The 17,172-nt window shown below is 40.7% G+C and overlaps 1 long non-coding RNA gene across 2 annotated transcripts in view; it reads right to left on the bottom strand.

Moving 5' to 3' along the window:
* Window positions 1–381: 381 nt before the first annotated feature.
* The window catches only part of LOC109144624, a 39,243-nt gene continuing 22,452 nt past the window's right edge, over window positions 382–17,172 (bottom strand). Inside the window, exons 1-3 of one of the 2 annotated variants that reach the window (XR_005604314.1) lie at window positions 10,021–10,110; window positions 7,854–7,917; window positions 382–2,131 (exon numbers count right to left, since the gene is read on the bottom strand). This is a non-coding gene — a long non-coding RNA (uncharacterized LOC109144624). Of the gene's footprint in view, window positions 2,132–7,853; window positions 7,918–10,020; window positions 10,111–17,172 lie in introns of those variants that run through there. The other variant, XR_002045509.3, reaches the window with a different exon arrangement.

Raw genomic sequence — 17,172 nt, forward strand, 5'->3', positions numbered from 1 at the left:
GGGAAATTAAAGAAAAGGAAAAAAAACTAAAAGAAAACAATGGTTCAAACTGACAGAGTCAGGATACAACCTGTTAATTAACAGCCACCCTGTTAATCAAGGTAGTGGTAGCAGTCCTCTGAAGCAGTGATCCTGTAGAAAAAAGGGTCTGCTCTTCCTCAGGTCCAGTGGTCGCTGTATAGCTCCTGTCCTCTGGAAATCCAGTGGAAAGGTGTTGTCTCTGGTGTTCAGCATCTCAGATTACATCCAGAATGGGATGCTTGGTTTCTCCCTCTGGGTGGAGCATCTCACAATGGGGTAATGAGTCATGAGACCAAGTGTTGATTAGGCTCATTAACAGAAGATGGTCCGGGGGGAGTTATCTCTGAGTCATGTGGCAGGACAATGATGGGCCATTAACAGCAAGATAGTCTGGGGGGAGGAGGCAAGGAAACACTGCCCCACCTGATCTCAACATCTCATGAGGATGGCAATAGGATACACTGCAACTCAGGACACTCTTTCATCCCTACACAAAGGGCTAAGGATAAGCCAGCTGCTCATCAGGACATCAGGAGGACCCAGAGGGATTTGGGAGTATCACAGAGGAGGATAAGAATAAATCATCAGAGGCCTTTGTGCACAACCATTGGAAACCCAGCAGGCCCAAAACACAGGAAGAGTTCCTTTATCTACCACTGGGGTCTGAGGCAAGCCACTGCAACACATGAGGCCCTTCTAAGAGGTTAAGCAATTTATCTTTCATGTCCATGAAAGTACCTGGGCCTTGGGAATAGTTTCCATCTCCCTCATCAGCTCAAGCCTGCTACACATTAAAGTACATAATATACAGCTAAAGCCATTGCCATAGCCAGGCTGACTCACAGCTCTCTGCCTGCTTTTCCAATTTCAAAACATTAACCATCTTTGAAAAATGTGCAGAAGATGTATTTGACACATATTCAAAAATAAACAGCTGAAGGGATAAAGGGGTGGCTGTGCAGGGACTTCTCATTATAATTCCTACTATAAAGAGCCTAGAAAAAAAGGAAGATTAAATTGTTGAGCAATTGTTTCAAAACTAAGATGCAAAAGGAGGTGAAGAAAGTGGTACTTCAGTTAAAACTGCATGTAGTAGCAGCTATTGTCAGTGCATTAATCACAATCTCTAGTACAGCAACAACTGATGCCTTCGTTTTGTCACAAGGACACACTCAATAGCCAAGTGGTGCTGTACCACCACTAATACTGTGGGATAGATACAGTGGTTCAGGAGACTCTTGATCCTTCCTGGATTCCAGAAGAAAGAGGTTTACTGCTGTAGTGTATTTATGCTAAATTGTGACACCCATGTTGACCAGGGGAAGAGCAGTGTGATTCTACCCACTCTTCTTCCCTTGTCCTTTTGCTCTCAAGTGATGGAAAGAAGAAAAATATTTCCCCATTTTTCCCAGACTGACCAAGCAATTTCTTAAGCAAAAGGCAGGTAGCCCATAGTCACAAGACCCAGATCTTTCCTATGCCTGAGTTGTCTGATGCTGTTCCAAAAGAAGAGTCTTGCAATTCAGGTATGATGCTGATGAAATATTACCATCATTCCTCCTGGAAGTGGATCGATTTATCACAATGTTGCTGGCTTTTATTCCATAAATTCCAGATACTAAGTGAAAATACCATGGTGCTAAATATTTTGCAGTAATACATTAATATACTTACTGATTTAATACTATCTATAAAAAGTTTTTAGGAGAAAACTGGTATTTTTCTACCATCACGATATTCCTGGCAGTTGATAGAAATGCAAAATTAAACAACTGAACTTCCTTTAATTTCACAGACTGTGATTCTTTCATAAAACTTTTAAAGATCAATTATGTCCCATCACTGCAGAAGTCAGGCTGAACTAAGTGATTTATGCATAAATAGCCTTATATAGTCAACTACTGTAAAATGAGCAACTCATCTGTTCAATGTACATGCAAAGACTGTTATTTTTGCACATATTTTACCATTACATTAATCTTTCTGATGCTTCATTTTTTCTGTCATGCAGGCATCTTGTTGTACACGTAGCTCTGTGTGACTTTCATAAAACATGTGTAGTTGAACAAAATAGAAACTGGAATCCAAGAGCAATTGTTTATGGATGGGCCTGTAAAATATCCCAAACACAAAATGAAAACAGTGAATTAATGCTCTTCAAAGTCACCCTCAAAAATTTGCTTTCCTTTCCTGTGGAAAATAGAGGAAGAGTTTGCATTCCGGTAGAACGGATGGGTGTGGCTTTTGAAGAAATGACATTGCAATAGCTTGTTGGGCCTTTCAGATTAAACTGATGGCTTGCCTAAAAACTGAAGGCACTCCTCCTCATCTGGAGCAGGGCTGGCGATACTCAGACAAGACTCTGAAAACTCATTCTCCAACTCAGAGAGGCTGGAAATACTAAATAGCCAATATATGATGATGGAGCTTATGTGTTCTGGTGAGAGCTAAAGAAAATTTTGTCCGCCTTATTTTTGGTCCTACAGTCCTAGCAGTCAGTCATTTTATCACCAGGTACACCTCAATGCTGGTGTAACAGCAGCAGCACCGTGGGCAGTACCCGCAGCTAATGGACAGTGGGGAGGAGCAGGGAGCCCTTCTGGATCTGTCATTTCCCTCCTGCTGCAGGGAAGCTGCCAAGCTCCTAGGCTGCAAAGACAAAGTCAGGAGAAGAAATGAGGGGCAGGCTATGTCCCAGTGGGTGGCACAGCAGAGCTCTGTCCCAGTAGAACAGAAGACTGTTTGTTGTCTACTCAGAGAAGCCACAAACTATCATAGCAAGGTGCTGGAATTCACTGGAACTTTTGTGAGTCTGAGAAATTGTCTACTAAGTCAGAATCCAACCTGAGATCTTCAAAAGTATTTTTGGGCTAGCTTATAAAATACACCTGCACAGCAGTGAAAATGCAGATTCATTAACAATTTCATTTCACATTTTTAACTGAAGAATGAGAATCATATTCATGGTGGATCCCTAATCAGGCAGAAATGCCATTTTATTTTGCTTTTGAAGAGTCCTGAAAGTCTAAACTCAAAACAGTACACAATGCAAATGTTAAAGTAACAAAGAAATTCTGTGACAGAGAAGAATAAGCAATATCTATTTGGGCAATAACTAACAGAGGAAAGAGTCAATGTTCAGAAATCCTTTGTGTAGTCTTGGGTCTTTGATCATCCAATGGAGTAAATGAGTTGAGGTGCATCTTTAAAACCCACCCGTAAAGGATTGACGCACACTGATGCCAGACAAAGCTTGTCACACATCTAAATCTATTATCTACAAGGAGCAGCTCCAGCACTGTCATACCCAACAAAACCTCCCTGGAAAACCAGGAAAGAACAGGTTTTTCTGCCAGCTTTAAGAAAATATGTTTCTCTTTGGGCCTGATGTATTGTTATTTATCCAACAGCGGTATGGCTGAGCCCCTGAGCACTGTGGTCTCTCTGGACCCTAAAGACTGCTTTGTGCCATGTCAGTGGATGTGTCACCACTCTGCTCAGTCTGACTCAGCTCCCCTCTCTTTTGTAACTGCAGGTAGGGAGAACAGAATGTCACTACCTCAGTGTGTTGCAAGAGGTTGTAATCAAAACTGAAACAGAAATAACCATACAGGCTTAAGAGCCCTGTATCCAGCACCCACCAGTGCTTAGGAGGATAATGAGCGACCGGGAAAGGAATTAATCAGAAAACTCTCATCATAAGGACACAGCCTTTTATCAGAGGTACTTCCTCTGCTATGTCCTTGAACTCTCTGAGCACAAGATACTTACTGAATTTCATGTTTTATTGGGCATCCCATAGTTAAATTCAGCTAATGGATGGTACCAATCATTCAACCAGTTGGTCAAGGAAAGATTTTAAATCGTGCTGAAACAGCAATGACTCACAAATCCATACTTTGCAGATTTTATGCAAGTGCTAGAGCATCACAGCTTACAGTTCAAACTCAGAAAATATTGTGAAAAACAAAGAAGAATGGTCTGACTCCACAGCACTCTACAACCTGCAACCTTTTGTATATAAAACACAAAATGCAGCCAAAAAAAGCGCAGTATTTTTCATCCACTTCCCAGTGACATCAGTGAGGTACCTATCCAGGCAGATCATCTAGAACACATACAACTTTCAACACACAAGCAACATAATGCTACTTTCACCTTCCCAGCAGGGTAGACAGAGCTCCTGCTTTGGTAGATTCAGCTGTAAATAATGACTTGCATAGAAGACAAAGGAAAATACAGTATAATCTATTAGATAAGATGTATTAGACCAGGAGGTTTCCCACCCCTCATCAGATGCAGGGGAGTTAAGCGGCCAGTGCTACCCCCTGACAAGACACATATAAACAAGGGTCTGAGGGCAGAGATGGCAGGAAAGGGTAGTAACCCCCTTATTTTCTGAAAGGGCTGAGGTAGGATCATGTGTGAGATGGCCAGTAACACCCCTATGGTAAAAAAAGGTGAAGTCTTCGTGATTATTGTGTTACTTGTGTTACTATATACTAAAGACACAAGCAGCTTTTTTTGTCCCTATTTCTCTGCTATGCTGATCTTCTTCCTGACTTGTTCCTTGCACAATTTTTTTGGTTTTGCTTCAGTTTTGCCTGTCTTTGCGAAGCAGAAGAGCACCAACATCTCCTGTGACTTAGAAAAAACCGTAAAAACACTGATTTGAAAGGACCTCTGGGTCTGCTGCCTGGATACTTCAGGCAGCAAAGGATTTGCATGCTATTCAATTACGGTCCTCTGTGGCTGAAGGGCGCAGCAAGGGAATGCCACTCTCACTGGGTGGTAGCACAACTGCTGAAGCATCTTTTTACAGATTTTAAACATCAGGTCTCTCTTCTATAGGAGCAGTGTTGCAGTAAACAGCACAGGCTGTGCCTTAGCTTTCAACCTTCCGTCTGCTGAGAACAGCTTAGCCTGATGTCTGGAGAGGTTACTCTGAAAGTATATACAACACTGCATTACAGAATTATGTCAAACACATATAATCCTGCAACCATGCATTATATAAGGTAAGCATGTTTGCATGATGTATCCCAAGACACACACCTCTAAAGTCCTATGGAAGCATCCATTAGTACAACCCAACATCTGATACTATAGAACAGAACTTATTTTTGTATTATTTATAGCTTTTTTAAAAAAATTATACAGGTTTATATTATCCTTAAAAATGATTCAGTTATGCACACCAGTGTGAGTCCATATGCATATACCTAAAAGATCACATGTGTATATATGCTATACATATAAAATTACATGCAGTGTAGATATAGATTATATAGATAGATATAGATACACATTCTCTGTAATATGAATGTCTTATTATATTAAAAGAGAACATAACAGCTTGTTTCCAGTGAAATTACAACTAAGGTCCTTAAGCACATCTCTCCAGCTGCCAGTGACTGCTGAGCTCAGATACTGTGACCCAGGAGACATTTCCTCTCATAGAGACAAGATACCACTAAACTGTCGGTTGCTCCCATCTTGCTCCTCAGCAAAGTCTTCCATCAAATTGAAGATCTGGCAGTGTTTTGAAGGTAGCAGTATTTCAAAAGCAGCAGTACCGTGTAAGTGATTCTACTTTCCTCCTTGTTTTCAACCTTACATACCACACACTGATACACAAAGCAAATAATCTACCCCTATATTTGTGAATGTATTTCTCTCACGCCTGCACACATACACACCCAACACAGAGTGGCTGTACAGGAGTTCAGGACAAATGGCTTTTAAAGCATGTAAATACATATGCACTCCTACATGTGCAGATTATCCAGGACTCTGCTACTTATAAGCAGAACAAGTGCAGATGAATGGAGAAAACTGCATAAAGCTGTGTTTGTCACCTATTTTATTTCTTTATAACATTTACAGAGGATTTTGCAAAGCTAATTCTCAAGCGTTACTTGCCATTTTGCAAACATGTTTAACATCTGCTGCATCAGGTAAATGTGTGGCTATTTACCCTTCTGTAGAGATCATGCTGATTACATAAAGGAGCAGGTGTATTTCTTGGGTAGTGCAGCTGAAACAGAAATATTTTGTGCCAGGGAAAACCAGCCATGATGTATGAAATGTGCTGAGGATACAGGATCCAGTGCTTACTAGGAAAGTCTCAACCAATTCCCTTGCAAGGTGTGCAATCCCTGTACATCAGGAGCCTCACCAACTGGTACCTGAATGTGCTGTAATGAAATTATTACACAAATAATTGCAGACTCTGTGCTTTTAATGGGGAGGCCAACAGCACTTTTTTTTCTCAGCAAGAGGGACTAACTAAACCCTTCTATTTCTCTCTCTGTCTCACACAAATGGAAAGACTTTGCCTAGAAGAGCCCCTTATACACTCTTCTTTCTTTTGGGAAACATAGATATCCTAACTCCATGAGTGCAGGCAGCAGGTCAGTACACGGCTGTGCAACTTTGTTACTGCAGTGATTATGAACCATGTCAAAATCTACCACTTTCTGCTCCTGGCCCAGTACCATCATTTTTTGTAGGTGCTCTTTGCCATATTTAATCTCAAATTGCAGCCCACACCCAACACTCTCTGCCCTGCTGTTCTCGGCTGATCAGCATTCAGGTCCCAGGTCACACTCACACCTGCCACTGCAACTTCTTCATTTCAGCTTAGCTTAGCTTTCCTTTCATTCAGACAAAATAGAGCACCTCCAAGCCATATCACACATAGGTAGCCTGCCTTTGGATGAAGTTACCTCACTGTATTTACTACATAATTTGGTAGCTTACTCCTTAATGGGCTCTACTCTGGCGGCAGGCAGATCTAGTCGAAGTATGTTAATTAGAAAGCAGTCAGACCTATGAAATATTGGCCTTGTAATTATCCATTGAAAATTTTCATCTTACTGAACCGCTTTTGAGCCCATCTAAATTGCTTCCCATCAGCCCAGTGGGGTTGCTGGAGAGGTAGGGACTGGTACAGTACAAAGAGGGCAAACCTCACTAACGAAACCCTTCCTGAGAGTAGTATGCAAATGAGATTTGTTTCATCCTTTATAGTCAGCAACTCTAAATGCTATATGGCTGCCCCACTCATTAGAGCAAAGGCATCATGCTGGATAAATACATTGCCCTCTATCCCTGTTGCTTCATTCCTCAGTAAAATTCAAACTCTGGAAGAACTGAGCAGTCAATATTATTCACTGAGCAATGCAGCATAGAGGAACAAGGCTCTTGCAGAGAATACAGAGTCATGCTGCAGCCTTCTCACTTCTGAAAGCCAAAGTGGTTTCCAGATGTTGTGCTTGCAAACTCTGCTCACAATCTGGAAATTAATGAAAGGGCTTTAGAATTGCACAGAAAGGGCAATGAAATACTGCCCTGCTGGCACAGTTCAGCATTTGGTGCTGCTCTGACTTAATAAATTGTGAGAGACCACAGGCTCCTGCCTGATGGAGAACTTCCTTGGTGGGTTTTTAACAGCTCTTTGATCTGAGGCTTCACAGTGTGATGCACAGATTGACTGAAAGACACAATGATGTTACTGAAGTTTGAATGTTGTTTGATTGCTACTGAATTGTACTAGCTCCCCTTGTCTCCTGTGTCACTTAATTTGATCTTTCTTGATCTTCCTCCCTGACATTTCTAATCACATAGCACACTTATGTAAAGGCCAGGGGTGTGGAGGGGGATGCAGGACATGGGATTGTTTTCAGCCTTTTGCAGATCCAGTGGCCTACCACAGTATTTCTCTCTTTTGCAGTGGTGCTTTCCTAGAGTTTTCCTCCATTCTTGCATCACATTTGTACAAGTACATTCAGAGATGAGAATTCAGAAAAAAAATATATAAGAGCACAGACCTTGCAGGAGGTGAGTTTGTCATTATTCTCTTTAATGGCATTGATTTCCTTTTCATTTTCACTGCTGAAGAGAAAGGAAGAACTGTAAATAAGAGAATAACGCTACTGTCATTCTGACATCCTATAATGAACACACAATACACCTTGAATGAAGAACACAGGAAAGCAGTTCTGTAAAATTACCATTTCCAGGGTCATAGGTGATATATTATGGAGTTTTAGTTTTTTCTGGATTATCATGTAATGTAATCATAGAAATATAGAACCAGAATATGCTCAAGGGGTCCTGTAGGACAGCCCCCAGTGAGACACTGAATGTCCTCCTCCGAGGATAGGGGAGTGTGGCATCTCCTACACCTCTCCTGGCATGCGAGGACCGAGGCTCAGGTGCAGAAAACCCAGTTTATCAAAGTGCAGGATGAGCTGCATCTACCCAGCATGTTCTTTCTGTCCCTACAGCAGTCCTGGACCCATGTGGCAGGGGCAAGCTGAGGACACTTTGGCCCAGAACAGACCACTGTTGCACCAAAATAAGTCACCCTAGCCCCCTAATCAACTCTTAGGCAAGCCAGAGGCAGACACCAGGCTGAAAACTATCCCTCCTTGTACCACACACAGTTCCCTGTCTCCAGATCCCCACACATCCAATTTGTTTGCATAAGCTCAACAAAAGACACTCTATGACTATGCATTCTGCATTTACCCTAGAGAGAAACCTTGTCCTAATATCAAAACTAAATATTCTCCTAATGTAAATTAGACTAATTTATTCTGGTCTCTCAGCAGAAAGTAAACCATGGCATAGTTCCAGAGAGATCCTGTTTCATGCTCCTGTCATACTTCAAGATAAAGCCTGACCCTAAGCAATCTGAGGCATATTTTTGACATAGGACTGTCACAATATAATCCAGCAAGAGGGTAAGGACAGAAAGCTTTTCCATTTCTTAATGAGAAAGCTGCCTGGAAACACCTCTTTTTGGGGTGATGCTGAGATACAGGAGAGTAACTTGCAGCAGTCTTACATTGTGGGGTTAGAGACAACCTGACAAGACGACTTCAAAAACTTGATCTAGTGATGAACTGTGCCAAGAAAAAGTAAGTCTGTTTTAATTGAAATATTTCCTGAAATAACTTTTTGGAGATACCTGAGTTCATCAGTGAGTCAGACACAAAAGGAATGAAGCCATTTGCACTTACTCAACCAAAACCCATTAAAAAAAAAAAAGAAAAGCTTTGTTTTTATGAAAGAAAAAGCTGTATTGCAATGGGAGAAATCAGGCTGGGGAGAGGCAGGGGAATAACCACCAGGTTAAGCTAATTAATAGTGGTTTTAAAAATTTAAACATTTTTTAAAGAAAAAAAACAGCCAAAAACCCCCAAACCCTCAAATGCATTTCTTTGCATTGCAGAAGAAGCCCAGAGGATATTGTGAATTCTTCTAGATTTCAGCAGACTATCAGACACAGTGATTTTTTCCCTCTCCCATTTAGCAATCAAATGCTCACATTTTACTTGATCCCAGACACAGTTCTTTAATCCTTCTTACAGAGAAGGCTTTACCAAAACAGACTGTTGTACAGCCAGGTCCTTGGTATTTCTATTGCTGTATTTATCTCTCCATGCATTTCTGAACGAAAATAATCAGAGCATCAGCTTCTTTCTGTCTGCACAGAAACAGGAAAGGTTGCGCTTCACTGCTCAAGACTGCCTTATAGTTCAGTACTTTAAATGAGGCCATTTGAAAAAGAACTAAATGTCTGAAAATGCCATAAACTTCCTCAAAGAGAATGCGTTCTTCTGCAAGTTAAACTTACTTGCAAGGCTGAATTTACAGGTAACTTTAGTATAGACTTGCAACAGAGGGAGGGAGTAAATGCCATGATGCCATGCTGAGAAAGGCCTTTATGTGAGAGAAAAAAATACATATGTGAAATTCTGAAGTACTTGAAAAGCGGTGATCTAAGAGTTAGTGTCTAGAGAGGGAATTTATGTGACACACAGATTTATCTGCCCTTAGGAGGTCAAGTCTTTTATACTGGTGGCTTAACAGTAGGAGTTCAGTTTTCGTGCTAACAGGAGTTTTATGACACTGGCTTTCTGAATATCTCTCTGCCTATCAAGCACTCACAGACAGGAATAAAGATCAATGTATTTTTAACTTACTTACATGGTACATTTGTTACAGATTATGCCATTTTGAATACAGACAAGAAGCCTCAGAGCAGGACTGTGAAACAGACCTTCAGACAGAAGATGAGTTCTGCCTATAGGGAAAATATGCACAAGAAAACTTAAATGAAGAATTGTTGTATGTCAGAAAATAAAAACACAGAAGGAAAACCACAAAGAGAAATGAGTTAACTGTACACCATGAAATGCAAGCTGGGTCTAGTCAAAGACCATCTGAGGAGAACCTAAAGAGCTGATACACCAGACAGTCACTGGCTCTTCAATATTTCCGCTCTGCTTGTGCCAGACAGTGTGATTATGGGCTACTGACCAGGTCTCTGTAGAATAAGCTCTACAAGTAGCTGGGAATTTTTCGACATTTATGTTAGTCATCAAAGAACCAAAAGGGCAGAATGAGGAGAGCAACCACTGAGCAGCAGGAAAGACCAGGTCCAGGGTAGTAAGGCAAGCAGGAGGTGGTGGGAGCTGCAGGAATAGGAGCCTGGTGCTCTGGGCCAAGCTGAGTGTGCAGAACACAAACAAGAAGAGCTTCAAAAGCCTGATCATCCCACAGAAGTCCAAAGTAAAGCAGATATTGTCTGAAGTCACAGCAGCAACCCAAGGAGCTGTGACAGACTAGCTGGGCCTGGAGCAGCAGCCCAGCAAGGTCCAAGGCAGTGTGAGATTGTCATATAGAAAATGGGCTCTAACTCTGTGAGGTCAAGTCTGTAACAGGGATTTGTTTGGATGATTGTAGGTGAGTAAAAGATAGTGCTGACCCTAGTTTTATCAACTTGAAACACTGTCTGCTTCACCAGATGAAGTGGGCTGCACAGAATTTCCAGGTCCAGTGTGAACACACCAGCACAGGGAGGTACCAAGGAAACATCACCATCTTTCCCATGCACTGCAATTCAAACTTGGCTACATTACTCTGAACCCCTTTCCCAAACCAGCTGCACTTACAACATAAGTAACTCACACTTGCAGTTCATATCTATTGGTCGCTTAATCTCTAATGCTTCTCTTAGGGAGTTTCTAGATGTCAAGACTGCCACCCTGCAGATGAGGGACCTGGTACCTGGAAATTGGTGTAATGTGTTTTAGAAGCAAAAGACAAGCAGTCCAGCTCTCCCTCACAGCAGAGTCAATACAGCAGCACAGTATTAGCAGGTAGTTTCAGTGACATGAAATTTAACTGATGTAAAAATGTAACTAAATACTGTAACCGAATAGCTTGTACGTGTCTGCCAAAATCGAACTGCCTCTCACTCCTGTGTGCTCAGACGCGTCACAGGCTCCTGAACAAGAGGAGTACGTCAGCACCACCTCCTGGCAGCCAAAAACTCCAAAGATTTAAGAAATAAAACGGAAGCTAAGATAAAAACTCTCATCTCTTTGTAGGAAAGACAGCAAAATCATGCTGTCCAAGCACTAATGATAATATTTCCAGTTCCCATAATTGTCTTTTGGTACCAGGATATATCCCTATTGTTTGGGAATGATGGTCCAGTCAATGCCTTGAATGAATACAGGGCACCTTGGTAGGGAGAAGGATAAGACAAACACACGAAGATACATATCTTTGACACATTAGCATAAGGTTGAAGTAACCCCAAAAACGCTCCTCACATCAAATGTTGTCATCTGAAAACCAAAGCACTCTGAAACTTTAATGGAATGGCCTGAAAGAGGATTTGGAATGTGCATAAGCAGTCTTTGCAGTGTCTGAGTACATTCGTGCTTTACTTGCTCCTCACAGCAGCTGCAGCTGAGACTGTGGTCTCCTTACAAAAGTCAAAAAGGCAGTGTCAACATTTGTCTTGAGCAGAGGAAAAGCAATTCAAAGACAAGTGCTGGCAGCTTTCTTCAGACAGTGTTGGATCCTGTACTTGAGCATGATGGCCTCACAAAGGGCAGCATGTTGATCATCAGCACTATAAAAGGACAAAGACAGCTCTCTAGCTTTCTTTGCCCACATGACAGTGCAAAATGATGATGTAGGAGGAAAATCACTGATCATAAACTGCTCCCTGACTCTGAAAAACCACATGGAAGAAAAAAGGAAGAAGTACTTGCAATACTAAATGAAATTATATTATTCTTATGCCAGTTCTTCAAGATGTGAGATTACTCAAGCAGAACTACTGGTAATCAGGAGGGCCAACTGGCAAACTGAAACCTGTTTATATCTATGGGAAAGATAAAGGTCCTAAAATAGACAGGAAATAAACCTTATCATTTTTAACTAAAACTGAAAAAATGGTTTTGGGAGAAATCCTGAACTGTCTCAGAAAGAAGCTGCAAACTTCAGCATTTCATGAAAGGTAAACAGTGAACTCTCAGGATCTACACAGAGGGCTTCTAATTTGGAGGTTAGACAATTAATTTTCTCATTCCCAAATTTCAGTGAAAGGTTATCAGGAGTCCTCTTCTTTTCTTGGTTTATATAGCTCCCTTCATTTTCTTGTGGCCAAACGCAACTTCTAATTTACATCAACAGAAGAGCTATTTGCCAGCATTAGCAAGGTCTAGCATCTTTTTTTTTCCTGACACGGAAACAAGAACTATTTTAAGAGTGGATTAACCTATTCATAATTTTCAAATGTTTTTAAGGATAAAATCTGCTCATTCCCTAAAAAAAGTGTCACAGGTGAATTTGGGGGTTTTTTTGAGTGTACAAAGACAGACTTGGTCCCTCTGCTCTTCAGCTTTCAAAGAGTCAGCTGGGTAAACCTCATGGCAGAGCTGCTATGGGCTATCGTGTTACATTCTATTAAACCTGGCAAGAGACATGTTCAAAGCTAAATCCCACAGATCCACCTCCAGAAAGTTAGGCTGTTCAGAGAACAATTCAATATCTAAATTTTCTTGGAATCAGGAGGAGGGAATATTCATAAGTGAGACGAGTCACAAATTCTTTGCCTCACCTACCACTTCCCAAGCATACTAAATACAAGGTATACCATCTTTATCCAAAAATTAACTGAATGAGTCTGTTTTACTACACAGAAACAATCAGAGGGGGTGGCTACACAGCACAAACACCCAAAAAAACCCCAGGTCAGCTTTTGCTAAAGTACAATACATTTTGTACCTTCTGTTAAAGCTCAATATCTCAGAGCAGTATCAAGCTGATTTCTTGACTGGACATCCAGCCCCTATTCCAAGTTTCAGCACCTCCTCTCTTGTTGATACTGAACCTTAAAATTAAGGAGGAGGGGATGGATCATTCCCAGAGCTGTCCATGGCTTCATCTCAGGTGGGCACTTGTTGGTCACAATGAAGACCATAAGGTAGAAAGCACTTGCATTTACCATCTCTACCCAAATTCCTCTCAAATTGTTCAATGTTTTCAAAAGCTGGGAATGCAGTTTTGCTTTGTTCTGTGCAACAAACTCTTATGAAAACCAGAGGTTTTGTGGGACAGAGCTGAGACAACTTTCTTCACTAATATGCTCAAAGCAAACAATCATCTAAAGACATCAGACTCCTCATTGCAGCAGATGCTCCTTTGCTATTTGTGTCTTTAAACATATGATAATGTATAGTATATGTTTGAAGAAGGAATATAAGCATTCATGCTCCCAAGCTAAGGGATAGTTTTTCAAAAGCTATAAAAAGCAGTATGCAAGAATTAGTATTATTCATCAGTCCTATAAAGAAGAATAACTATCTCTGTTAAAAGGCCTAGACAGATGGAAATTAATTCAGAGGAAACTGGTGAACAAAAGCACAGATCCCAAATGCTTTGCTTACACCACTTTGGTAAGTTATAAATAAATAATTTCTTAATGACAAAGAGACAGCTATAAACATAATAGTTATTTTCTCTTAAATGGAGTACAAAGATCAGCTGAGAAGTCTGGCTTAATAAAACATGCTCAACTTTTGCAACCAAATTATATAATTCAAGTTTAAAACTTTTAATTAAAAGTGCTTTATAAATTGCATTCATTATGTATGTTTGCAGTGATATATTTCTTTGCCCTCTAGAGCAATCTGTTCTCCTTAGTTTCTTCTTTTTTTCACTTAATAAATTATCCTCATTTACACAAAAATGTTAACACCAAACTCTTTATTAATAGGATAAATACGGACTTCAGTAACAACAAATTATGTGGTGTCACTGTTAAGTGATCTGCCCCTTCCCAGCCTGAGTTCACTGTTCAACACCAAGCCTGCAAATGGTTTGGCAGCTGCTTTTTTCAGCACAGCACAAGAAATGTTTAAAGCAAAGATTTCAGGAGTTACTCCTTTGGGATGGTCTAGAACGATTTGGGATTTCCTGTGCCTTATTTTGAAACAGGGCAGTGAATGCTTTCCTTCACTGCATTGGTTTTCTTCCCATGGTGCTGCAGCAGATTAGGATGCACAGGAAAGTGAGTGGCAGGGCAGATTGTCTCTGTTTCTCAGCTGACATGAACAACTTGACATTTAAACAAATTTAGGACATGAACCCCCAAATATATTGTGTTTTCTCACAGATTTTGGCTACTATACCAGATGTCCCATCCTTACAGAGACCACACGGAGGCAGCTCAGTGGAAATGGGCAAATTCTGCTTCCATGGTAGAATTACAAGTGGCAGGACATATCCAGAGATAGCAGTGTGTCATGCTTTTCTTATAAAAACTTACTAAATTTTTTTCACAAGAACAAAAATTCAGGGCATGGTCTTGAACCTTCCCAACTCTGGCACTCAGGCAACAAGGAGAAAGCTACCACTTGATGCAAAACCAGGGACAATAAGGACACAGTTGAAGGACTAGGTTAGGACAAGTAATGGCTAAAGATCCAGGAGAAGCTAGTCTAGCCTGAGATTAGCTAAAAAAGAGAAGTGACTTCAGAGGACTGAGGAAAAGATCATGATAGATGTAGCAAAGCAGGATCTCTAACCACCAAAGGATCTTTCTCTTCAAGATGCAGAGCATAATTCTAATTTCCCAAACCTGGTATCAGCTATGGGCTATAAAGCACCTTGGAAAGGGCACTTTTCATTCTGCTTTACTGCTAGTAAACAGGTGATGACAATCTGATACTGCTATCAGTTATTCTGCTGCTGAAGTGACAAAGATCTCTGCAATAGAAGGCTCTGATTCTGTCAACAGACAATTTCTCCTGAGAAAATTTCTGTTATTTCAGTCTGCTTTCTGAAAACCGAAGACTACACAGACATTTCTTCTGAAGAATCAGTCAGGTTGCAAAGTCAAGGATTTAAAAGTTAATAAATTGTTGAATTAGGGATTTATAGACAGCAATCACTTTGTGCAAATTCTCCATTACACAGTTAATAACTACAGGGTCAGAAGAAGCCAAGGTGCAAATGTCAACACATAGTTGGATAAATCCCTTATTCACAGACATATATTTTCCAGAGTCTGGATGCTTATCTTAAGAATGTTTTTTAATACTTTCAGTTGCAGTTGTTGGGTGCTCAGCAGCTTTGAGCATTTAACTTAAATGTGCTCAGTCAAATACTAAAATGTGAGACCTTTCCAGACAATAGCTGTGTGAGAAAAGTCAATGGACAAGCAATGGCCAGGAGTTTTGTGGTGGAGGCCAGGAGAATCTGTCCCTCCAGGGCAGTAGCACTCCCTCATCTAAGAATTTGGTTTTTTCCTTATTTACAGTTCTCTCTACTTCCTTTTCTAGGATTTCCTTTTTCTAGGTGATTTTGCAGCTCAGTGACCTTTAGGATGTTGGCCATGCTTGTGGATAACAAAGGCATGAGAGGGAAGAAGAGGAAGCTGCTTCACTGCTGTTACATGTGAAGACACTCCTGGTGTGAAGGGCTTGAAGCCCTCTGTGGCCAACTTTGAGGAGGTTGTCATCACACTGGCATGCCTTATTTGCTCTACAGACACAATGGATGGTTTATAGCCATTTCACGGGTGTTTACTATCTTCACCCTTATGGAGAACAAGCAGGTTGGAAAGTGATCAAATTGTAGCCTGAGAAGAGAGACAGACACGGTTGTAAAGACCTGCACAAAATCACATGCTTAGTTCCCTTAAGTAGGACCCTCCTTCTCTTGGCAGGACTGTTTCTTTCTGTCCCTGGCCTGACCTCAACAAAAAAAACCCCACAATTTTTCCTTCTTTATAGACATTGATTTTAATACAATTTTGTGGTGTGATGACCCTGGTTGGGTGCTCGGTACCCAGCAAAGCCACTCTGTCACACCCCTCCCCATCTGGACAGGGGAGAGATAAAACGCTGAAACACTCATGGGTGGAGACAAAGACAGGGAGAAATCACCCACCAGTTAGTAGACATGGAAAATGAACTTCCTTGAGAGAAAAACTGAATGTAACCACAAAGATAATGGGTACTATAACTATGTGTTTGTTCATATTTCCTGATGACATCTTTGACATGATGCTTAGCCTGGAATGGAAGACACATAAATATGTATTTCATTTGGCAGCCTAATCCAGATAAACAGTATATCACTTTCATGGATACAGGACTTACAAATGTCTCCAGAGACTAGAAACTTGCAGGCCTTTTGTGTTCATATCACTTCAATCTCTCATATGTTAAATAATTCAACCATCTATTTTCTGATTGCAAAGACCTAGGCTTGACTTGCATTTTTTTCAGCAACATGAGCCTGCAGAGCAAAGAAATGGTAACAGCAGGCTCCTGTGTGGTAAATCACTTTTGTGACAGCATTTTATTCTTGCTGTGAGCATGTGCTACACTAGCACCTATTTATATTTTATTGAATAAGTCAAAGTGTGAATTCCAAAAATAAAACCAAAAATGTTTCATTTATGGGGGAAAAAGTGATTCATATACTTATTTTTGAGGACATGAGTGAGTCAACAGCATGTCTAACCTTTACTAAGGAAGGGTATCTGTGTTATTCAAATATTTTTTCTTTTCTCCAATAAATCAGAGGATGGAAGGACAGGTACCTCTTCTTTGCACAAGAGCTTGATGCAACACAAAAGGTATTGAACCATTAAACATGGATTCATTAACTGTTTTCCCAGGAGAAGCAGGATGACGTATCTTTGTACTATGTTTTACACTGTGCATTAACCCCCATCACACACAGTATTTCTCATAAACACATAGGAGGGTCATTTTAGTTCCACCTTAAGTAGAAGATTGACTTGAAAGTATTTGGAAGAAGAACACT

This window comes from Corvus cornix, chromosome 3 (assembly GCF_000738735.6).
Source record: "Corvus cornix cornix isolate S_Up_H32 chromosome 3, ASM73873v5, whole genome shotgun sequence".
In the NCBI taxonomy this organism is placed as follows: Eukaryota; Metazoa; Chordata; class Aves; order Passeriformes; family Corvidae; genus Corvus; species Corvus cornix.